The 25,279-nt window shown below is 42.8% G+C and overlaps 1 protein-coding gene across 2 annotated transcripts in view; it reads right to left on the reverse strand.

The window, feature by feature from the left end:
* The window catches only part of LOC122230421 (PDZ domain-containing protein 2-like), a 122,985-nt gene extending 98,531 nt beyond the window's left edge, over nt 1–24,454 (reverse strand). For both annotated transcript variants that reach the window (XM_042997037.1, XM_015544396.2), the window contains exon 1: nt 24,280–24,454. The gene's annotated coding sequence lies outside the window, so the exon portion shown is untranslated. The remainder of the gene's footprint in view (nt 1–24,279) is intronic.
* Nucleotides 24,455–25,279: the final 825 nt, after the last annotated feature.

Consider the following 25,279-nt stretch of genomic DNA (forward strand, 5'->3'; position numbering starts at 1 on the left):
TTCATCTTAGTATCAAGTATTTGGAGCAAGATTATGCTTGGTTCAGGTGTCAGCACTGCCACTTTGGGCCCTTGGGCAGGATATTAAACCTCAGAGACTGACCCCTGAGTGTTGTAGACCTATGGTCATTGGGAGGATTGAATAGAATAATGGACTACGTGGGCTGGTTTCCCATGTGGTACATAATAAATACCAGTGCTAGCCCCTTTCCCTTTCAGAAATTTGCTAGGTGATCATAGGTCAGCCTGTTAGACTGGTCTGCTGACATTGTCCTGGATGAAAAGCAAACTCACAGAAGGGAGTGGTCAGATTCTGTGGTCTGAATGAAGCAGAGAGAACCACAGTCAAGTCCAGGTGGGGGCAAGGGGAATGGGTTCTGGAAAAACCAAATTCACAAGGATAGGCAGAGTCAGAAATTATTCTAAAACCAAAGATCTGAAAAGGCAGAGCAAACATGTGTTAGACACAGAGCCCTCACAGAGAGGCATTTTTTTTAAAAGTGTATTTGAGAGAGAGAGAGCACACGAAGTGGGGAGGGGCAGAGAAAAAAGGAGAGAGAGAATCCCATGCAGGCTCCGTGCTGTCAGCGCAGAGCCTGCCTTGGGGCTCGATCTCACGAACCGTGAGATCACGACATGAGCCGAAATCAAGAGTCAGACACTTAACCAACTGAGCCACCCAGGTGACCCTCACAGACAGGCGTTCTGGGGGTCTCGTGGACTATGTGGTTCCACGGAGAAGAAGGGGTGTGTGTGTGCTGTGGGGGATCAGGCTCATATAGGCAATCAGCATGGACTGTGGCCAATTGCAGGCGATATTCTCTGCCAGAGAGAGAAAGGCACATGTCTTTCAAAACACAGACCAAGGGTGGCCTCTTGTTTTGCTTCCATGTCCATCTGGCTGGGGTCAGCCTCCAACTCCCGGAGAAATTGCAAGCTCTCTGGCCTGACCTGAACCCCGAGGATGGTCCCAGAGGTCCTGGAACTGACCCAGGACTCAGGGTGGAGCCTGGGAGGTTGCTTATCCCAACCAACCACGCTGTGAGATGGGCTGACGCCTGAAACTCTGCAAAATATGTGGGCCGCTGACACGGGCAACTGCCACGATTAAATCAGATGCATGTGTGCACGAGCAGAAACGCTGCCCCTCTCTCAGCATCCTCTCTCTCTGACCTACCTTTCTGCCATTTGTCACAGATAACTGGACAACAACTCTCCCTTTTGGTTCAGTTGCCTCCTTTAAAAGGGCATCTTTTACTTTTCTGAGGCAGGGATTTCAAAAGCCCAGTTGTTTTAATATTAAACGTTTCAACATATTACAATGCCATTAGACAAACATTATGATATTTTTTAAATGTCTAGAGAGGGTCTCTGTAGATACATGATTTCAACTCTAGGGGAAAACACTCCCAGCATGAACAGCCAGCATCTCTACTTTTGTGAGAGGTGCACACAGGTGTGGGTATTTGAGTCACAAGCATGTTTTAGAATATTAGCAGCTCACTTTGTTAGCAAGTGTTCTCAACAGGAAATAGCTGGCAGACAGCACATGCTAAACTTGGAACCCTCCAACCTCGAGCAAACAGAAAACATCCAAAAACAAAATCAGAGCCATGGGCCGCCTGGAAAAACAAATACCCCAAAAAGTTATTTCTTGAATTGCACACCAGGAAGTGTGATCTGAAAGAGTCTGGAAGTGAGGGAAACAAAAGCATTGACCAGAGGACCTTCTTGAATCTCTGGGGGAAGAAAATATGAGAGTTTTCCACTGTGGCACTGGTCCATTTAGACTCAAGTATTTCTCACAGATAAAGGGGTATCTTAGCTTGTTCTGGCTTCCCAAACTGGGGACCAAACCACACCCACTTTTCACAGAGATTGGACCTTTATGAGGACAGCAGTGATCAGGGGTCAGGGCACCCATATGCTCCACGTGGGCTCTGGGAAAGACCCAGGACACCGTATTTCAGAAAATACAGCAACTCTCAATAACTAGGAGGGGTTTTTTTTTTTGCTGTTAACACCTTGCATCCTGAGTTCTCTTCAGAGATTTCCTTCTAAAGAGACTTAACTGCAGTCTTTTAAAATTTGCTTTTATGGTGTACTGAGAACATCAAGATGAGAGGTGTTTACTTTCCCTGTTCAACTTCTCAAAGGATGGACATATCGGCATCACCTGTTCTCAGAAGGGCCCTTCCTGGTACTTTGGCTTCGGGCAAAAGGACATGATCTCTTAGATGACTTAAGAGAGTGAAAAGCTTTGTTGGACAAAGCAGATGGGTGGCAAATTTCAATACTGCTGTTTCTTCAAGAACTGAAAAGGAGAAATCTTTACATTATCAGGCACAAAGCTTATAAGGCCCAATTTCACTAGAAATATCTTCAAGACATAAATGTAAATATGAGGCAAAGTCCAAAGGGGCCTCTCACAGACTCTTTCAAGTGGCTTAAGTTCCACATCAGAGTCTACAGTTCCGGTCTAAGGAAAATGTCCGGGAGCTCCTGGTGGCTCAGTGGGTGAAGTGTCTGACTCTTGGTATTGGCTCAGGTCCTGATCTTGTGGTCATGGGATGGAGCCCGTCAGCACGGAGGCTGCTTAGGGATTCTCTCTCTCTCCCTTTCTCTCTGCACTTCCTGCCCTGCTTCCCCACCCCCACCGTGTACATGCACTCTCTCCCAAAATAAATATAAACATTTTTTAAAAGTCTGGTTTTTAAAGTTTAGATGTCCCAATTCTTTCTCTCTAGGGCAGAGGTGAGGAATACAAGGAAAACAAGACAAAAAGAAACTTAGAGAAAGAACAAGTAAGAAAAGTGGGTTTTCAGATTTCATTCTTTTCTTAAATCTCAACAGGGCCAATTAATGAAGTTGTATTTAAAACGCCCTGCCTTGGATTTCAAGACAAGACAAAGACACCTCTCTGATAACACCGAATCCAACCATAAATCACTCCCCAGCTTCCATGAATGAATGTGGAGGTGAAGACAAAAAAAACACACAACTACTCCCCCAGCCCCCAAAAGGGGCTTCCCATGAGGCATTTACTAGCAGACACAAGAGACTCAGTCATGCCAAGGAAGATTTTCTCTGAAAATTAAGGAGATGATATGCAGAGAATAAGGCTCAAAATATGCAGAGCAGGCATGCTGGCTCAGTGCTGACAAAGAATAGAATAAGGTAGTTGACTTCTGCCCTCATAGATTTCACAGTGAACCTATAATTAATGTTACAAATTAATGTGTCAGTTTTCTAATTAACTCTATAATTATTATAGTATATTATGAATTATATTATGTCAATAATATTATTAACATTATATTGACATTATATATCATTGTTATATATTATATATATTAATATATATTGTTATATTGACATTATATATCATTGACATAATTGACATAATGTAACAGGTTATATTTTTTTTTAATTTTTTTTTTTAATGTTTATTTTTGAGACAGAGAGAGACAGAGCATGAATGGGGGAGGGGCAGAGAGAGAGGGAGACACAGAATCGGAAGCAGGCTCCAGGCTCCGAGCCATCAGCCCAGAGCCTGACGCGGGGCTCGAACTCACGAACCGTGAGATCGTGACCTGAGCTGAAGTCGGACGCTCAACCGACTGAGCCACCCAGGCGCCCCATCAGGTTATATTTTTAACATAACATTTATATTATAAATTATACTATATTATCACAGAAATAAAATTTTATATAACAAAACAGTAAGATAAAAATTAATAGATCTTAATAAAATTTATTAGCTACTAGGTAAATATTTAAAAATATTGATATGTAAAATAAAAACATATAATATGAATTTATATTCTATAAATTTTAAAATAATATTAATTATATGAAGAATGTTCCAACAGAAGCACAGGTTACTTCAGAAACTTCTAAAAGAGGGCCTGGCCTGCTTTGGGGATGGATATGAACATGAAATGTTTCCTTCAGGAAGAACCAGGGGTCTGAGGTCCAGCAGAAGTTAGCTAGGCTGAGAGGAGGCTAAAGCATGGGGTCTGGAATGAGGAGAGAAGGTCCAGGCAGAAATTAAGATCACGTTCAAGGCTCTGGGTTGGAATTTGACCGTGAATTCTAATTCCGCTCACACTGGAGATGTCCTAGTGGATAGCTTCTGGGTTGAATGGCTCCCCCCGCACCCCTCCTCCCCCATACACGCCTACCTAGAGCCTCAGAATGTGATGTTACACGGAAAGAGGGCCTCTGCATTGCACATGTAATTACTTAAGGATTACACTGTATCGGGGTGGACTCTGAATCCAAAGAAAGTGTCCTTATAAGAGACAGAAAAGAACACACAGAGACCCAGAGAAGGTGGTGGTATGTAGCTGGAGGTGGAGACTGGTGTGATACATCTATAGGCCAAGAAATGCCCGGGATTTCCTGCAGAGATGAAGGCTGACAGACCGAGACATTTCTTTCCTCAGAGTCTCTGGGAGGAAACATCTCTGTTGACAACTTGATTTTGGACTGCTAACCTCCAGAACCATGAGAAAAGACGTTTCTGCTGCTGGAAGCCATTGCGTTTGTGGTACTTTCTTACATCAGAGAAAATGAATACAGCCTCACCCCAAGCCTTTCAGCTTTTCCATGACTATGACTCTTGAACTTCTTTCACAGTAAGATGCAGTCTTGTAAAGCCTCTAAGACCTGCTTAAGATAGCTTCATCATGTTTTTCATGGTTATATAACCACAAGATTTTAAATACATATATTAGATATGCTATTGAAGTGACTTAAAGCCCCTTTTAGTACAATCTTTCAAAATATCAAGATGTATTTCCCTGTTTCCCAAGTAATGCATGCTGTTTCATTTACTTCAGATTAATCCGTAAGAACAAAGATGATCTATTGACTCAAATTTAAATACTATATATCACTGAAAAATATTTAAAATATGTGTTTTAAAAATACAGGGAAAAATTACCTATGTGATACTTATGGCATCAATAACAGGAAAAACATTACCCTGCTGTTTTAATTCTTGAATATTTAGAATTTTTGCATTTGGATTGTATAAAATGTCCTGGTTTATTTTAAAAATCATTATGTTTTGTATTTAGATGAAAAGGAATGACAGAGATTTCCAGCTGCAACTTATAATCATTTCTTCTCACACAATACATTGCGGGGTAAATAGTCTTTACTCCAATAAACAGCAGCAACATTGACTAGAACAAGAGACAGATGTTATATATACATTTTGATCAGACTAATGGCACCTAAGATCTGGTGAAGATCATCTTTAGGAGAACCATCACTGTATGTTCCTCATTAATTTTTTTAAAAATTTTTTCATGTTTATTTTTGAGAGAGAGAGACAAAGCGTGAGTTGGGGAGGGGCAGAGAGAGAGGGAGACACAGAATCAGAAGCAGGCTGCAGGCTCCAAGGTGCCAGCGATGGAGCCCAATGTGGGGCTCGAACTTACAAACCACGAGATCGTGACCTGAGCCAAAGTTGGATCCTCAACTGACTGAACCATCCAGGTGCCCTGTCTTTCACGACTTTTTAAAGGCATAGCAACAAAGATATTGCCAAGCAAGGGAAATGATTTAGGACTATACAACGGACAAAAGCACTAGGATGGCTAGAGCTGATCATCCACGAGATGAAGTCATGTGGCTAACTGAGTCACAGAAACACCAACTATTTTCCCATTCAGTACCTGCTCTGAGATTCTTAAATAATTTCAGAGGGGAAAATGTTTAAGCAATTATTTTATTTTTTGATTTTTAGCAAGACAACTGAAGTTGACTCCATGATCACCTTTAACAACAGGACCTCTGGAACACCTTTGCCAATTCTTGGTAACTTCCCCGTCACAGGTTTGTAATGCGTGACCTCCTGCCCGAGGGTGTGGTCTTGTGGTACGGTGAGTTTCAGAGAGCTCAAACCACTGAGTGGTGATTTCCCCCTGGCTCAGGGCCAACAGGCATTATATGTCCTATCAGCTTCTCTCCTCACTAAACATGCGTCAGAGGGTATTTAAAAAGCAAACAAACCCAATAAAGATGTCAATGTGTACTATCCATGTTTCACACAGGTTTCTAAAGGGCCCTAAACTTTGGGAGAGTCTCGGTTTCCTCTTTGTCCTTTCCCCTACGCCATCTGACAGGTCATCAGAACACGTGTTTTAACCCGGCAGTAGTTCCTTCCTTTTCCTGTAGCAGTAGCAACGGGCTGCCATCTTGTCAGCCAAGCATGGACAGCACATGTTACATAACAGAATTAAAGACTTCAGTCATTTGCATTGCTCAGACCTCACCTAGAAGTTCTTGCGAAGGGGAGGAGTCCCCAGCCATAGCTTCTTTAAGACAGGCCCGCATTTCTTTTAAATTTTTTTTTTTTTTTCAACGTTTTTTATTTATTTTTGGGACAGAGAGAGACAGAGCATGAACGGGGGAGGGGCAGAGAGAGAGGGAGACACAGAATCGGAAACAGGCTCCAGGCTCCGAGCCATCAGCCCAGAGGACAGGCCCGCATTTCTAATGGGTGCCTTCATCTAACAGGTCTGTTTTCCATTCCTTATACAGTAAAGTTTGGATTTGCTACTCACAGCTTTCAGGTAGGAGAGAGTGGGAGGAAAGGTCAAGAGAATAGTGTCAGGCAAAGTGTATCAGTGGAGGGATAAAAGACTAATCAGAGCCCCTGGGGTTACACATTACACACTATTATCACTACCGCCTTACTTTGGTGTAACTCTACGTCTTATGAAAGTCAGTAGTAGTACTATCATCGTGACTATCCGACCACTACAAACTTGTGAGGTGGGTAAAGAATATGTGGCTGTCACCAGTCCATAAGTGCTAAAATTTAGGAATAATGATGATGGAGCTTCACGGAGCCCATCTGGACTCCTGGTCCGGAGCACCTTCCTCCTTCCGTACAGAGGGAAAGAGATGGTAAAGTTGCTGTGTTTGGAACCGGCTGGACTCTAGCCGGGAAGATCTTCCAGAATTCTCCCTGTACCACGGGGAGGATGTGATGCTCACTGGGGCACGGGCTGAGTTAGACCTAGCAGCCCATTGGATAGAATGCAGGTTTTGGAGCCTGGCAGTCCTAGGTTGGAATCCAGACTTTGTCACTTGCCAGTTGTAGGACTTTAAAGTGAATTATTTATTTTTTCCTCAGTTTCCTCATCTGAAATGGATTGCTAAGAGAATTAAATGATATTTAGCAATACCTGAAAAATGTTCACAATGACTACATCCAAGCCCACCGGGCTACATATGTAGACAAGTCAACTAACCACATATAAAAATCGCCATTGGAGAAGGGGAAGAATCAGAACCCACGTGACAAAGTTGAAAATGCTGGGGAAGTGGATACCAGTCCCACTTGCTCAGAGAAAGTTGATTCTACTGCAGCCCCTGCAAGCAACTCAACTTCCTAACCTAGCATTCTAGAGTGTCACATTGAACCACCCCAAACTCAGAGTATAGGCTCAGCTAGAAAAACGCCTGTTTCAAAAAAGCAAGAGGACAAGGAAAATTTTCAGAAATGTCTATCTACCACTGCTGGGCTCCTCGATTCATCTCTTCCCAACTCCTCAAGAGGTGGTCCCCTTTGGAAGTTCCACAGAACACTTAGACACCTCCAGTGCCCAGCCTTGGGCTGATTACATTCAACTTGGCATTTGATGATTAAACTTCCTCAAATTGCTCCTTGGTTGTTTTTATGTGCTTGTCATGTTGATCAACAAGACCGTGTGCACCCTATAGCAGGTTCATGGCTCTTTTGCAACCTTTTTTTTTTTCTTAATTATTTTGTAAGTTTATTAATTTATTTTGAGAGCATGAGCAGGGGAGGGGCAGAGAGAGAGGGAAGGAGAGAATCCTAAGCAGACTCCATGCTGTCAGCACAGAACCCAATGTGGAACTTGATCCCCCAACCTGTGAGATCAGGACCTGAGTTGAAATCAACAGTCAGATGCTTAACTGACTGAGACACTCAGGCGTCCCTCTTTTACATCCGCTTGTCCCTGTCTCTCCCATGTCCTCCCCTAGGATGTAGTGTATTCCCAAGCATACTGCAAGCCAACAGTCATGCATATAATAATAGAACTGAATCCTTTATCCTCAGCACTGAGAAGTAATGAGAGTGGTAGAAAACAGCATTCAGAGTATCAACAACAAGGCAATGATTTTCAAAACATATGAGAATTTTACAAAAATGTATTTAAACATGGAGCCACATTTTTGAAACATGAATCACTGTAAGTGAGGAAAGGGGTTTAGAAATAGTAATAGCTCTATAATTTATATGCATGTGCCATGGTCTACACACTGTAGTAAGCACATTGAGAAACTTCTGTGATTTGTGAATAAATTCTTGCAAAAACTCATATGGTGGGGATGTTAGTGAGATGTGAAAGTCACTCCTTCATATCATCCTCAAAACCATTCCTATAACCTTTGACTTTTATCTCATCCATAAGTTTCGTGTATCTTCTCCTTTGTAACTTCCTGCATTTATGGTCTTACTTAAGAGGCTTCCCCACCCTAGATAATATTCTGTTTTTCTTCTAATACCTTCACAGATTTCATTTTTATGTTTAGCTTTTTATCCCATCTGGAATTTAGTCATCTATTTTAAGGCAGGACTTAACCTCACAGTCTCCCATAAAAAGTTTCAGCTAATTATTGCAATAAAATCCGCTAGGCAGACCATAATTTTTCTTCCATTTTTAAAGTCTCTCCTTTTCATACACCAAATTTCCTGATATTTATGGGCCTATTTGGGATTCCTTCCTTTGTTCACCTGGTCTGTTTGGTAATTCCTGTGCCACACTATTTGAATTACTATAGTTTTAAAGTATAGTTTGCTTTCTGGTGAGGCAGCCCACATCCTTCCTCATTGTTCTTATTTTTCCAAAAATTTCTTAGCTATCACTTGCTTTTCCCTCTTCCAGATGAGTTCCAGTTCATCTGTTCAAGTTCCAAAATAATTCTTTTCAAATTTTGATGGAAATTGCATTTAGTTACAGATAGGAAAGGAAGACAGCAGGATCTAATATCCTTAAAGGACTGTCTGTAGAGCTGTAGGTACAAGAACTGTGATTATAGATACATAATGTGAACAATTGTTTAGTTAAGGATGCAAAAAGTTAAGATTGCCCCCATTAAAAAGCAAACAAATTCACCATACTCAGCCTTAGCTTAGAATCTTTAGAATAAATCTCCATGCTGTAATCAGCATCCCACAAGTTTTCAACTGAGGTTATGAAATCCAAGAAGGGTTTCTTTAAAAGTTATTTTTACCAAATTATAAATCAAAGGTATATAGAGGTTACAAATTCAGACATTCCCATCACATAATTATTTCAAATCACCCTCTCCCTTCTCCATTCTAACCTGAATTTTAGAGTGCAGTTTTTATGATATACTATATCTCCTGGCAGAGATATCTCAAAATTATTACCATAGACATTTAGTGGAACAAGTCCAATTTTAAACTAAAAACACTACTTTAAAAGATATATTTTAATTCTGGCATCCCTATTTATATAATAATTAAAATTCAATTAAAAAGTCATAATATTAAAACACTGATGGATTTCCTTTAGAGAAGGTGGAGCATATTTTTCCTTAAAAAGAAAAACAAACAAAAACAAACAAATAAGAAGGGTTTAAACTTGTTTCAAAGAGTAATAAGAGCTAGAAATAAGATCTGTATTTAAAATAGACAAAAATCTTGTGCTGATGCTTGCGGGCAAAGAAAAAGAAAACATACTCTGTCTAGTCTACTTTTCTTTTTTTTTTTTTCTATGCTTCAGGAGATATTATAAAGATAATAATCCAGCATGACTGAAGGGCAGAGATCACATGCAAGAGCAACGATTTCTCTGTCCGATAGGCTGCATTTGACTGAGAGAGAAGGGGCACAAAACCTCTCTTTCATGAGATGTTACACAGATCTTTTTCTGACTTAACACATTCAAGGAGTGAATAGATGCATCATAGATTGACACATCTGTACAAGGGAATGCTACTCAGCAATGAAAAGGAAGAGCTACTGATACATTTAACAGCATGGATGAACTTCAAATGCATTATTATCCTAAGTGAAAGACTTAAATGGCTACTTAAGTAGCTTAATTAAGACTTAATGTAGGATTCCATTTATATAACATCCTGGAAAAGGCAAAACAACAGGGACAGCGAACATATCAGCGGTTGCCAGAAGCTATGGGGGGAGGGGAGGGTTTGACCACAGGGGGACACTTTTCAGGGTGATGGAATGGTTCTCCTCCTGACTGAGGTGGTAATTTACATGACTCATGTTGGTCATAATTTACAGAATGGTACAACTGGAAAGGTCTTCCTCCAGTTTCTTTCTTATGTTTTAGCATAATGTCTCAATTTTGTACTTTAAGTACATTCCATCTAATCCTTTAGGAATTGGGTAAAATTCATCATGCTAAAGAGTGTAAGCAAATTCTATCTCAATAAACTTAATAATAATAAAGAAGAATACTCTTGCAAGCCAAACTGTCTTCTGATACCATCTTCCGTCCATCAATAGCTATTAGCAACTTATTTACTTCTGTAGGGGAAGGATCCACCTAATGGACGATGTACGATACTGGGTCTTGCTGATTTGTGCTCTTCGTTTGCAGCATCTGAAACTCACCTTCTCAGTCCTTCCACAGAGCAATGTGGAAGTTCTCTCAAGTGAATCAGGTTAACTGTATTAAATGCTGGTGCCAGGATGGTGGTCTCAGGCTCCTGGGTTAGAATCTGATCCCACAGGATACTTTAAACAAGTACCACATAGCTTCAATCCAAATCTATGGGTTTTCATCGACAGTCAACTTAGTCTTATAACAGACCAACTAAAGGCATTTCAATATTTGCATTTTCAATATTGGCATTAAGAGAAGTATACTGTCTGCATCAAAAGGTGATAATCCTTTTCTAGATAAGACTGCACATAGAGAGTTTGATTCAGTTTAGGCATTAACATTTAAAAATGGCAATCCTGTCTTATGATGAGCAGCTGAAGGGACTAAGGATACTTATCCTGCAGAGGATAATGCAGAGGCAGGGGCCGGGGTGTAGGAGGGATAGAATGGTTTTATATACAACTATCTGAATGGCTATATGAAAAAAGGGATAAACCACTCAAGGTGACACAGGTTATAGGATTAGGACCCATGAGAAAAAGATAAAGGATGAAAGATATTTGGCTTTATAATCCCATGATGGAGTGGCTGCCTTCAGAGGCAGGGAAGCTGCAGGTAGGGTTTTGGATTTGGTGGTGGGCTGGGTGGGAGGACTTCCATAAAGAGAGAGGACCAGCAGTAAGCCAATCACACTGAGCTTGGTGGTTTACCAGGTATGCCACGCCCAAGAAAGAATGGGACATCTGGGAAAGGCAGTGAAGGAGGAGAGGAAAGGAAGGGAAAGGAAAGAATGTGGACACATGGAAAGATGACGAAGGAGGAGACAAACTCTCTAGTTCGTTTTTCCTGCATTGGTCAGGGAGCTATCTGCCTGACATTTGATCAGCTTTTGGATTTGGAGACGCTTCCATTACATGAGGGGTGGCGGGGACGGGACATTAATTATCTGTCCCCATACCCATGAACCAGTCCACAGGCACATGACTTACATTTGGCCCCCAGGAGGCTCTTGCTTGGCACTCTGGATCATGAGGACGTTGATAGGACACAGGGACAGATAAAGGCTAGTCACGGGAGTCCAGTAACCATGGTGGTGGCAGTGGTGGTGTCCTAAGCAGACTGTTCCTGTGCCATGACCTTGGGTGTGTTCTTGGCCACTTGGTTCTTGCCCATTCTCTTGAGCCCAGACCTCAACACTTCTGTTGGCTTCTGTAAGCTACCCAACATTCTGTCACTAAATTTCTTTTCTACCTAAATGAGCCAGAATTGGTTTCTATTACTTGTAACTTCAAAACTCTGATAGGATCACATAAATTGGGGAAGGGGGTACTTAAGAGGTATTTTACATTATCCTTATATCATATATGAGGATGAAATTCTTTAAAAGCTACATGGCCCCTAATATTGGTTGCACTGGAGAGCTTAAAAGTAATTAGGATCTCTACCTTTACCACTTCCCCTAATTGTTTCCAAGGTTCTGAAATACTAAATCAGGGCTGGGGGGTGGTAGAGCAGAAGCCATCACATTTCCCCCCCTAAAGTTTTGCAGGTAATTCGAATGCAGATTCTCAGAAGTCTGGCATTTGGGTTTCTAAGCAAATGAGAGTGATATGAACCATTAAATAATTTGTCTGGTTGTCTAAAGTATTTTCAATCTCCTCTGTCTCAGGCCAAATCTGATCAATCTACAAGTGTCTACAGGGTGAATCTCACCTCCCAGTCTTCTTATTAGCACATAACTTCTCCCCCAAACCCACAAAACCCTGTGCCCCCCCTCCGTCAAACTTTACTCTTTCACTCCTGGGAAGGCACTTTCATTCTCTCTGCCTGTACAGATCCTACTTACGCATCAAGGTCAATTTAAGAATGGCTTCTCTCAGGGCACCTGGGTGGCTCAGTTGGTTGAGCATCTGACTCTTGATTTCGGCTCAAGTCGTGGTTCGTGGGTTTGAGCCCTGCATCGGGCTCTGTGCTGCCAGTGCAGAGCCTGCCTGGGATATTCTCATTCTCTCCCCCCCCCCCCTCTCTCTCTCTCTTTCTCTCTCTCCCTCCCTCCCTCCCTCCCTCTGTGTCTACCCCTCCCCCATTTTCTCTCTCTCTCCCTGTCAAAATAAATAAACTTAAAAAAAAAAAGAGAGAGAGAGAATGCCTTCTTTCATGAACTCTTTCCTTTCCATTCCAACCTAGGATTTTTCATAAAGTTAAATTTCAGAAGTGGAAGCGTCCTCTAGTAAGCACATGCCATCCATGTCATGTCATTAGTTCACATACTCCTTTCATTAGAATTAATTTCTTTCAAATAATTTTATTTCAATTTTCATTGTCTTTATACTTTATCTCTCCAAGTCCATAAGTTTCCCTTCGGCAACTCTAGAGAGACATAGTTGGTGCTTAATATCCCTAAGGTTAACTTACCACACACTGAGTTCCCTCATTCTCAAGCAGTGTTATTTCTTGGGAAGAAAAGTAAAGCTTAATCCATTCTAGAGATCTCTCTCTGTTGGAACCACTGCAGACATTTTTACAGATACTAAAATCTGTCTGGTTCTTAATCTAGTCTGGAACACAAGGTCAAAAACCCTGCCATTCTCAAAATGACAAATCCTGAAGCATTTTCACTACCCAGAGCAGCAGGAGAGGCAGGAAAGACAATCCCTGCCTTTGAGCAGACAGAAAAACATCCTGTGACTTACATGTACCAACTTGTTCACCCAAACAATTCCTGGCACTGAAAAGTGGCCACTGAAGGGCAGAGGGTGTGAAATGATTTTCTAATGGGCCATTAGAGCTACTTTAGTCAGGAAATTTAGAAGTGATATATTTCTATGGGAATCCCGACTCCCCCCATCTCTACCCTACCCCTGCTGCCCAAAGTAAGCCTTTCATTGTGTTATGATAGAATAAAGTATTTCTTCTACCCATAGTGATTCTATTTGGAGCCACTCAGCAGAAAGGTAAAGTCTTTGAGGGTAATACAATAATATTGGTGATGAAGAGACCACCTTAAGATTATATAATGCTTTGTGCTTTTTCTCCCAAAGTCCTTCCATACACTGTTTTATTTGATTTGCCCAATAAGTTTGTATAGGAGAAAGTGCAAACAGAATTATGCTCATCTTATAGATGGAGAAGTTGAGGCATTGGAGGTTGAAGTGATCTAGTGAAGAGGTGGGGCCCCCTGGGCATTCTGGGGGCCTCAATCTGTCAGCTGTGGAAGCAGCAGGATGGCTGATGTCACGGACATTTTCGTGCCAGAGCTTCGGCACTATTATTTGGGTGAAATGTGGTCTGCACTTCACACATGTGGGCATTAGATTTTTGTTGCTCTATGAAGACACCCCAGAACTAAGGCCCCTGAGACTTAAAATAAGTGGCTCTGGTCAAGGAGCACGGAGTCTGCATTGGGCATGGTCTACATACTTAACCTTCATGGTACCCCTCCCCCCATATTAGTCAGCCAGTTTACGCACAAAGCCTCCATGTTCTCATCCATAAAGTGAGGGCTCTGGGTCTGGGACAACAGGTCTACAGCAGTGGTTTCAAACACAGCTGATCAGAAGAATAATCTGGGGAGACTTTTATCCGAAGAAGAAAAAAAGAGACAGCTTTGTAAGATGACACATGTTCATTACATACAAGATTTAAGCAAAGACAAGCAGCACACAGAAGAAATAAAAGAGATCCCCAATCCCCATTACCCACTGGTGACAGGACAGCAGTGATGCAAAAACATTCTGAAACAGGTGACCAACGTGTGAGGAATTCCTTTACTCCTTTTACAAATACAACTCCAGACCCTCACTGAGAATGGAGGTTGGGGCATGGCAATCTGTATCTTATCAAATGCCTCTTGTGACACAGCCAGAGTCAACGGCTGGCTTTTAGGAACGAGGGCACTGATGGTAAATAGGGAGTCTTCTTCCATAGATGGGTAATAAAGCAACACGTTTTTCATGGAGCAGTCTCCTGGTCATGAGGTGTCATCTGTGTCTCCTCAAGGCTGGGATTGCCACTCTTGAGGGTACAGGGAATTGGCCCCGGAAGTAGAAACAGTAAGAAAGAATTAAAAGAAAAACAGAGAGTAGAGATAGTAAGAGTCACCTTGTAATGGCCTTGCACTGTGCCGTCCCACCTGCCACAACCACACACACATCCTTCCTCAGAGATGACCCCTATCCCAGGGGAGCAGAGGTGGTCTCAGGTAGGCAGGGCCTGGAAGTGTGGAAGCTGAGGTGGGTCACTGCAGGGGACCAGGTCAGGGAGAAGGGGACATAAGGGAATCTAGTCAAGGCGAGCCCAAAGACTAAGAGACTATCTTGTGATTATTCAGCCTTAGACATGAGAGAGAACACAGAATGTAGGTCCGTGGAATATTCCTTAAGACTTATTCCATATTATGTCCTTGGCTCAATTACCTCTTTCCTGGGAAGATAGGGCTAAAATGGCAGAAACAGATGACAAAGAAGATGGCAGTAACTGGTGACCGGAAGGATCCTTTCTTCACTAGGAGTTAATAGACTGGGTTTGGGATGCCAATCTCCTGGGAGTTTGATTAGCATAAGTCAGTCTCCAGGCAGTTGATAACCTCTGGTAGATGGACAAAATTGGATTCCCAGATCTCTGTGGCCACTCTATGAGGCCACCAGCAGGCCACATGACATAAGTGGTTTGGGCCAAGGTCTGTAGCACCTTTAGGAGGTAGCAGGTCAGGACTGGGGGATCTGAGATTATTGAAGAAACTTGCTTGGGCTGTGGAGGCACAGTGACTTTTTCCCCCCGCCATACTCTGCCAAAGTACCTTTCCCTAATTCGCAAACATCCCTGAAAATCTTACAAAGACACACCACTTGCATCATTTAATTACACATTAATCAATAAATCACCCTCGGGGAAAGAGGACACAGAGCTCCTCAGGGCAGAGCATACGGTCACCACGCACACATGGGGATCGGATGGTCGCCCTGCCCTCCCCAGGCAGCGGCAATGTTCTTCCCAGCTCGCCTGGCACACACCAGCCCCAGAGCTCAGGAAGTGACCCCTCATGGAGCAGCAGCTGCAGCAGCTTCCCAGACAAGGCATTCCCACGACAGAGCCATTGGGGGACACCCATCTGCTACTGAGCCCTTTATCTTGATGGCCTTTCCCAGGCCTGAGCCTCCACCGCATTCACTCGCCAGCCTGGCAACTACTCTGAGGCTCCAGAAGACCTAACACAGGACCCTTGGAAGCAGGTGAAGTCTTCTTTTGAGATTCTCCCACCTTCCCTGTCCTGGGGCATCTCTTCCCATAACCAAGTATTACAATAATTAAACTATTATCTATAATGGAGATTGATTAAAATTATTAGAAGGAGTTTGGAAAACACAGGCCTTTGTGAATTGCTGTGGGCTAGAGCCTGGCTACTGTGAATTTGTTAGAAACGCAGAAATGTCAGGCTCCACCTGGACTCACTGCACAAGAATCTGCATTTTATCCCCAGGTGACTCACAGGTTGGAACACACCCTACTGTCCTGAGTTAGTATTTTTCTCCTGGTAAATAAAGATCTAAATATTAAATGGTGTGAGTAGACATTTTTTCAAAAAACATATCCAGACGGTTAACAGACACATGAAAGGATACTCAACATCACTCATCATCAGGGAAATACAAATCAAAACCACAATGAGATACCACCTCACACCTGTCAGAATGGCTAACATTAACAACTCAGGCAACAACAGATGCTGGCGAGGATGCAGAGAAAGAGGATCTCTTTTGCATTGTTGGTGGGAATGCAAACTGGTGCAGCCACTCTGGAAAACAGTATGGAGGTCCCTCAAGAAGTTAAAAATAGAACTACCCAAGATCTAGCAATTGTACGACTCGGTATTTATCCAAAGGATACAAAAAGACAGCTTTGAAGGGGTACATGTACCCCAATGTTTATAGCAGCATTATCAACAATAGCCAAACTATGGAAACAGCCCAAAGCCCAAATGTCCATCAACTCATGAATGGATAAAAAAGGTGTATACTGATACACAGACATTGGAATATTATTCAGCCATCAAAAGGAATGAAATCTTGCCATTTGCAATGACATGGATGGAGCTAGAGTGTATTATACTAAGCAAAATAAGTCAATCAGAGAAAGACAAATACCATATGATTTCACTCATATATGGAATTTAAGAAACAAAACAGATGAAAATATGGGAAGGGAGGAAAAAGGAGAGAGGGAAACAGACTATGAGACTCTTGACGATAGAGAAGAGAGGGTTGATGGAGGGAGGTGGGTGGGGGATGGGTAAATGGGTGATGAGTATTAAGGAGGGTGCTTGTGTTGAGCACTGGGTGTTATATGTAAGTGATGAATTACTAAATTCTAATTCTGAAAACAATATTACACTATATGTTAACTAGAAATTAAATAAAAATTTGAAAAAAAAATCAAATGGTAGTCTTTAACATAGGCAGTCTTTTTCTTTTCTTTTCTCTTTTTTTCTTTTTTATACCATGGACCTCTCTGGCTGTCAGGTAAAATCTCACTATTTTTCAATGCATAAGATATCTAGGATTACAAAGAAAACCAATTATGTGAAACAGAATACCCTAAATGTTTTTAAATGTATACCATAACACATTTTATTAACATATTAAATAAGAATATCTGGCAACAAGTTTATTAACTGGTATATTTTCAAAGTTGTAATGTGCATAATATTGGAAGGTATCTACTACAAATAACATGCACCATTTTTACTGGTGCCAGGCATGGGGACTGCTAATACTATAGTACTTCGACCCTAAATCAATTATTGAAGGAAACACTAAATTCAACTACAGTTTAGTGACAACAAACATTTTATTTTCCTCCCTGCCAGGTTCATAGTCCCCCTTTATTAATAGAGTCGAGGTTAAGAATAAGAGATGCTCAGGGATCTTATGCAAAAGGAGGTAAAAGTTGTGCCCCATATCTGTCTGACTGTCTGATCTTAGTTTGAGCAAAGCTGGCCAAATCACTTCCTTCTCCAATAGAGACTGCATTTGCCTTTTTGGCTTCTGTCCACTGGCTTTGATGCAAGTTCCTACCACAGAGATGAGCACTTAGATGTTTAAGAAGTACGTCTGATCAAATCCTCTAGGTTGGGGTCCCAAATATTTCTGAAACAGACATGCCAGGCTACATTCTGAATACCATTGCACAGAGTAACTAAAACAATCCCATTTTGTAGGAAGCTGCTGTCTCCATCTGCATAGGTACTTCCCTACAAATGTGGATTTAATATAAATTACTGACACTGAGTTCTGAAACATTCTCCCTGCTCTGCCAGAGAGCCTGGGGCAGGCTCTCTCTCTCTTGGATCGTAAGCACCTTTTCAGGGTACTTTTCTTGCCAAGAATAAGCAACACTTCCCACAGCCATGTCAACTGTGGTTCTCAAAATAAGATCCATTTTCAGAAAAAGCCAAAATCGATTTGTCTCTGAATTTCAAAACTGTACATCCAAGGCGTCTACACCGCTCTGCAGGCCATTTCCCCCTCATACTAACCGAAGTGCCATGAAAGCAAAATGGAACTGAACACATCAGCCTTGGGGGAATTCATCTGACACTTGGTTTGAACTCTCACAGAAAAGTCGCTACTACACAATGAAGCATTTCTCTAACAAACACAAATCATGTGAGCATGTTCGAGCCACATGTTTACAAAAGGAAGAAAGACCTACAAACCTGAGACCCAGTCTTACATAAAGATTTCTGCTCAAAAATAGCCATGTCTCCAGGTGCACGGGAACGGCATGAATTCGTTTCCGTTTGCAGCCCTTCTCCTGGACACACGCACACACACTAGTCACTCACACTTAGCTTTTCTTTACCTAGGTGTGCTCATCTGGAAAAGAGTGCTAAACCTTGCTTTTCAAACACCCTGCAATTTCCTTTATCTAGTTCTCCACCTATCCTGGTTCAGGGGCAGTTAATCTAGGAGATGGTTATAAGAAAGAAAATAGGCTGGGAGCAGAAGAAACCTCACAGATTTAAGGGTCAATCTGTGGATAAGAGTCTATCACAGTAAATTGCATCAGAGAAAAAATGTTTTTAAAATTTAGCACCGTATTATTCACTGTCATCGAGCCTAGAAAGGTGATTCTTTGCAAGGTTTGAGATCTTAGCTTTGAGACTGCTTTGGTTTTAGAGTAACCCAGAGGTTGCTGCTGGAGTGCATAAAGAATAAAAAGACTAAAGCTGAGGGCAGATTCTCTCCCCACCCTGAAATCCCAACAGCAACAAATGTAATTAATTAAGCCACCAGAACACTGTAGAGATGACTCAAGCTTCTCCTAGTGAAAGTTTGAAATAACTGACTCTACTCACTTAAAGATGAAGTGTTGAATTTTTGTTACCATAAGAAACGCATTAAGAATGTCTAATTAGTTATAGACATAAGAATGTCTAATGCCTCAGCATTATGCCAACAGCAGAATTTCCACCACACAAAGTTTCATGGGGCCACTGAGACCTCCATAAAATCCTCACCCACCAAGATGCCCCTAGGTACCTTCTCAGCTGAAGCGTTCAGTTCTCCTTCAACATTCTTTGACTGACTTGAGGGAGAAACTGAAGTCAGGCAAGTTCTAGCCTGTCAAAAGGATTGTGCAAAGGACTTACCTTCCCAAACCCAAACTGCAGCCTTTATTTCTGCCACCTTCTCCCCTGCAGTGATCAGAGGCAATTTTCTGTTTTCCCCCTCTGGGTCTTTACTGCTGTCCTGCCAAAACTGTCTTGCATCTGCTACAATAAAATACCTGCGATGTTTTCTAAAGCCAGCAGCTTACTGCCAACAGTCAACCCTCTACCCCACAGGCAGCGGTCTGGGAACTTTAGTCAAATTGTTGCAAGTTGAAGGCTAAGGTGGAATTTGGCTAAGGCCAAGGCATGGTTCCTTGGAGGGCAGACCCTCCTCTGGCTGATGGAACCAGCCTGCAGGAGAAAAGAACACTTTTGTTAAAGAGGCAGAAACAAGAGCAAGAGGTATGAGTATAGGGTTGTTATCCATCAAGAGTACCATGATGAATCCAGAGAGTCATGCCATTCAAAATGAAGGTCACCTATGGTGCCTTTGAATTCTCTCCCACTTCTCCCTGGCGTGGGCACTTCCAAGTGTGTTCTTATTTGGGTGGGAAGTGAAATTGATCACTGCTGCCCCCCCCCCTTTTTTTTTTGGAGGGGGAGGGAGGAGAGACTGTAAGAATGTTTAAGCTTTTGTTGAAAGGGCAAGGCTTGGGAAGATATAATGTAGAAATAGAAAGCTATCTACTCTTCAAGGAAGAAATGTGCAAATGTTTTTTTGCCCCCACAGTCTGAGTCGTCACACTGAAATAGAGGCTTTTGAACTGAACTGATTCTCAAGGACCACTCTGGTTGATACTCAGACTCACCCTACTCTGCCAATTTCCACCTTGGTTTCCATCTTTTAATTTGGGAAGAAAACTAGAGTGGAAATTAGAAAGGCAAAGAAGACAGTCCCAAGTGTCTTGCTTTAAGACACCTGATAGCCTCCAGACCTCAAAGTTACCAAAAACACAAAGTAATGCTTCTCTTTTACCAAAGGCATCACTCTCGGTCCTCCTAAGTGCCAAGTTTCTCTGGTGTATGTAAAATATAGTTATATTGCTTCTTCAGGAAGAGACCATAAAAAGGCAGGCAGATCTAGAGTCCCAGGTCAATTGCTGTCTTGACCTACTTACTGCCCAGGGACCTTGTATCTAAGGCGAGACTGTGTGAGCTCACCCTGTGCCCGACTGAGGCCATCTGTGGAATACAGTGTAGTGTGGGTGCATATGCCCACGCACACCTAGATTTAACAAACCATGGTCACATAACGCAAAGGGCCAATCAGCAGAATAGGACATCAGAAGATGTCTTCGTAGGACACACTCCGCCCCCTCCTTTGCTAAGCAGAGCAGGTATCATGTGAGTGAAGAAGGATGCTACCACCTTCTTCCCTGGCCACTGAGGAAACAGCAGAGCTCCAGTCAGGACATCCAAGGTGACAGGGATGTTGTGCTATACCCCCTGACCCCCACGGCAGGCAATGTTTGAAGTTGAGAGGGTGCACTGCCTCCTGAAGTTCTTAAGAGGGACACAAAGCTATACAAAAGGGACCCCTGCCAGCCACTAAGAGGTGAAATTATTAATTCCCTTTCATGGACATGATCACAAGCTTCCCTTGCTAACTCAGAATCATAACTTCTATTTGCTTGGCCATTTCTCTCTTCTAGATTTTATGTACTTTTGTACACATAGGCAAACATTTAAGTTGGTCTTTTATCCCATTCACCATCAGGGAAAAGTTGATGAACAGAAGTCAGATTCGAGTCCTGTTCAGATAGCCAAAGGGAGGGGGGCAGATACTCCAGCTATGAGCTGACACACTTGCCCTCCCAATAGTCTATAAATGAGTTGGCTGATGAAGGGCTGCTTGTGGCTTATCCTCCAGTTTAGCTCATGATCATATTTTGACTGCTTGGCTGCCTCTGTCTCTTTATGAGCCAACTTGGTCGCGTGGCTCAGAACTGAAAAGGTCCTTCATGCTACTTTGAGACACCAGGTAGTTCGAGAGCTCTTAGATACACACAGCCAACCCATGCAGAGGAAGAGGTTACTCACCCTCTAACCATGGCCTTCTGGGAACCCAAAGCTGACCCTTCACCCCAGAGCCTGTGCCCCATTAAATCTGGCCACCCAGCACCACACCCTCTTGGGCAAGCTTCATAAATCGCCTCACGTGCTGTGATTCCTAACTGCTCCTTGCTTGGGGAGTCCAGGCCTCAGCGTGCTCTGCTTCTGGTTGAGTTTCAGCACTTACGCAAATCAGGTTTCTGACTATGTCTGAAATTCCAGTGCATACAGGAATAGCAGGTTGCTTAATCTCTAAATTCAGAGCCAAACTCTTTTCTAAATACAGACAAAGGTGCTGCCTGGATCACATGGTAGATTAAAGGACCCACCCTTGCCAGTTCTGACAGGCCGACTTGTCAAGTACATTGCCGCCATCTTGTTTTCCAGCCCCGAACTCCCATGGGACACCATACTATACATATTTTCATACTTCCTCACTTGTTTCCATCTGTCAAACTGGGCCCCACCCCCATTCTTCTCCACTGACAGCATCCAATTTCCAAATACAGGACATAGACAGTGAAATGTCTTGGAGAGAAAAAAATTAATACTGGCCATTTTATTTTTCTTCTTAAACTACAATCTTCTTGTAAGAAACTCTTCTGTGTTTCTGCAGTAGACAATAAGCTACTTACTTACTCATTGCTCCATATCCAGGCCTGCAGTTTTGATACAAGTTAAACATGAGCAAGGTCACCAGATTTTCTTCTTCCCTTATTAGAAAGGACATTAACAATGAAATACTGTGCTGGGTTGAGGAGAACTCCATGTTCAGGGAAAGGCCGGTGGACCTATAGTAAGCTTTCTTAGATAGCAATAAAGGAACACTGTTCTGGATATGAGAAAACATGATATTCATTTCACTCTCTTTTTTATTACAGAAAACATCTTTTTTTCCCAAGTCCGATAACAAACAACACAGATTGTAGAATTCTGGCCAGCATTCAGTCCACAAAAGAGAAACAAGGAAGTGAATCATTTTTGTGTAAGTTAGCGGAGTTTCGTTCCCCATCAGACTCTTTCAGCAGGGGGCACCGTCACCATGTGGTGGGTCTCCCAGATGCCTTCACCAGAAGGTTCACCAACAAGGGGGAAGGAGGAAAACCCAACCACAACGCACAGTTCATCTGATGTTTCTTTCCCATTGATTGGACCCTGAAGAAAATCTTCCAATTTCCCTGCTCCTGAATCCACCCTTCTGGAGGCAATATTGCCTTTTAACAGACTGAGAAACTAAAATCAGTTTCCAAAACAACAGCTCATTCAAACTGTTGAGAACTTGAGCTGTGTCAACAACCCACTGAGCATTCTGGTCACGAGTGATATTAAAAATCAGAGGTCAGCAACTATTTTCTCTAAAGCGTCATAGAGAAACTATCATAGGCTTTGCAGACCTTATCTGTCTCTGTCCTGTATTCTTGTTTCTTCAGCCCTTTAAAATGTACAATACACATCTAGCTCCCAAGCCCTCTGAATACAAGCTGAGACAGGCTGGGTTTGGTGCACAGGCCACAGTGGGCTGACCTCTGACTGCTTCCAGAATGGATCCGAAAAAGGAGTCTGTCCCCCAGTTCAGCCTAAATCACAGGCAAAAGCACCTGGAACAGGCATGTAAAGGATGGGAGACAAAGGCGCCCCACCCAACTGATGGAGAGTCAGCCAGAAAGGAGACTTGGGGGTAGTGGGAACAGGAGAGACTGTCCCCCCTCCCCTCTACACACTGGGTATCGCTTTGGAAGGCAGAGAAGTCAGAGAGAACAAGAGAGCAGCGATAAGGTATGGGCTTGCCTTGACTAAGCACAGCCCTCCAGGCCTAAAATGCAAAGCCAGAAGATTTGGCTTCCCCAGCCCGATGGATGGACTCAGCCAGCCAGTAAGCGAAGCAGCTCTCACATCAACCTCCTCAGACACACCCCTGTGGCTAATATGGCATTCTCCAAAGCTCCACTCCAAGGGTGCCAGTACTCAGGCAGGACTATTCCACTGAAATCTTAAGTTCTCTATCTAATTCTGATGCTTCTGTCACTCTGACCACCCACACCATTTCTGATTGCCCCCAAGTCAGCTCAATTCCACTACTCTGACCACTTCGCTGGGGGGAAATGCATGTCCAATTATCCAGGCACCTATCAGAAGCAAGGCCTGGCAATGGCTCCAAAACCCAGGTTTGAGCTGCTCTTTATTCTGTTCCTCTTCTCATCTCACAAGCCCCAACAATGGAAAGGATGCTCTGAGACTTAGCTGTAACCACGGGAACCACAGATCTGTCTTTAAATTATCCTTGCGTGTGGCCGCAACCCATGGCCCTCCACATTTATTTTCTACTTCTGAGCATGAAGACATTACTGTGACAGTTTCCAATCCTCTGACCCTCATCTCCCCCCTGCGCCCACCATGACAAATATTTAGATGCACACTTTACTTTCCAATTCCCTGACTTAGAAGCTGAGCAAAGCAAGCCTGCCTTAATGGAGAAAACATTAGTGCATTCAGGCTTCACTCTGGATCCCGGTCAATTTCGAGATATTTCACAGCTGTTGTACATCTACTTCCTTTCTTGCAAAAGCCAGCAAAAATTAGCAAGCACCTTGTTGGCACTGAAATATAAAAATACAACAACGGTCAAGCCTGAAAATCAGTTTCTGGTTGGCTATCTTCAAACTATTTGTTCTAAAACAGTGCCTGAAGTTCATTTATCATCTGCCAAGTTTAAAATCAGTTTTAATTCAATGCTGCATGGTTTGGTAGGATTGTTTTCAAAGCAACCTCCAGAATATAAGTCATTTGGTCATCAAAGTAGTCACTGAGATAAAAACTCTTGCTTGGGCAGCTATCAGCACAATTCACGCTAGGTCTGTTTCTGATGTCAATATTATCTACTCGTTTCTCATATGCTTAAAAAAAATGCAAACATAGAAGTTGTGTTCAGAGAGAAGACAGGGTTCTCTCCCCAGCTCGGGTCCCCTCCTACCTGCTTCTGAGCTGATCAGGTGAGCCTTCTCTACTGTGCTTCACACCCACTTGAACAGGACAGGCTCCAGAGTTTGTCGTGCTTCATTTCCCTTCTCCATTCAGTCCTTTAAAGTCCCGGGTTATTAGCTATCAACAAAAATGTGAGCCATGCCAGGGCGTGCTCTGACTTCCTGCCTGCTCCCCACGCTCTACTGAGCTTAGGAGCAGATTTTCTCTCTCCTCCTCCAGCTTCACCTCCTGCGCTCGAGGGCCCCACCCACAGCACTCAGATCATTTTTCATTTATGAGTGCATCCAGCGAAACTGTGTGTAAGAGAATGAGCCAACCCCTGCCCTGCCAGTGTCCTGGAACCACGCTGCTAAAGGCGGCTTTAATTTTCCACGAGTATGGGGGAGCGTTAGCTTGTGGCAGAAGTCATCTGGGGTTTCCTCCTGCAGGTATCTGCAGACCAGACTTCCATCCACAAAGGACCCACACCTTGGTGATGGAGTTGTAAGAGCATCAGTATGCAGATGCCACAACCTGAAATACCCTGAAGATTTCAGGCACGAGACAACAAAAATACACTAAAAATGTGAAGCCCGGATGATCAGTGAAGAAACAGCACCCAGTGACCTATTTTACTTTGCACTTATTAAAAGGCCAGGTTTCTTACTGCATTTAAATGGGAATAAAAACTGAGACTTTAAATAATATTATAAAGAAGCCCACTGGTAAGTAAAAGACCATTTGTGTGTGTGTGTGTTTTAATGTTTATTTATTTTGAGAGAGAGAGAAACGGGAGGGGCAGAGAGAGAGAGAAAGGGAGAAGAGAGTCCCAAGCAGGCTGCATGCCAAGAGCACGGAGTCCGACGTGGGGCTTGATCTCACGAACCACGAGATCATGACCTGAGCCAAAATCAAGAGTCAGATGCTTAACCCGCTTAACTGACTGAGCCACCCAGGTGTCCCAGTAAGAGACCATTTGTAAAAAAAGAAAAAAAAGGAGCCCGTTGTCA

Source organism: Panthera tigris, chromosome A1, assembly GCF_018350195.1.
Source record: "Panthera tigris isolate Pti1 chromosome A1, P.tigris_Pti1_mat1.1, whole genome shotgun sequence".
Lineage (NCBI taxonomy): Eukaryota > Metazoa > Chordata > Mammalia > Carnivora > Felidae > Panthera > Panthera tigris.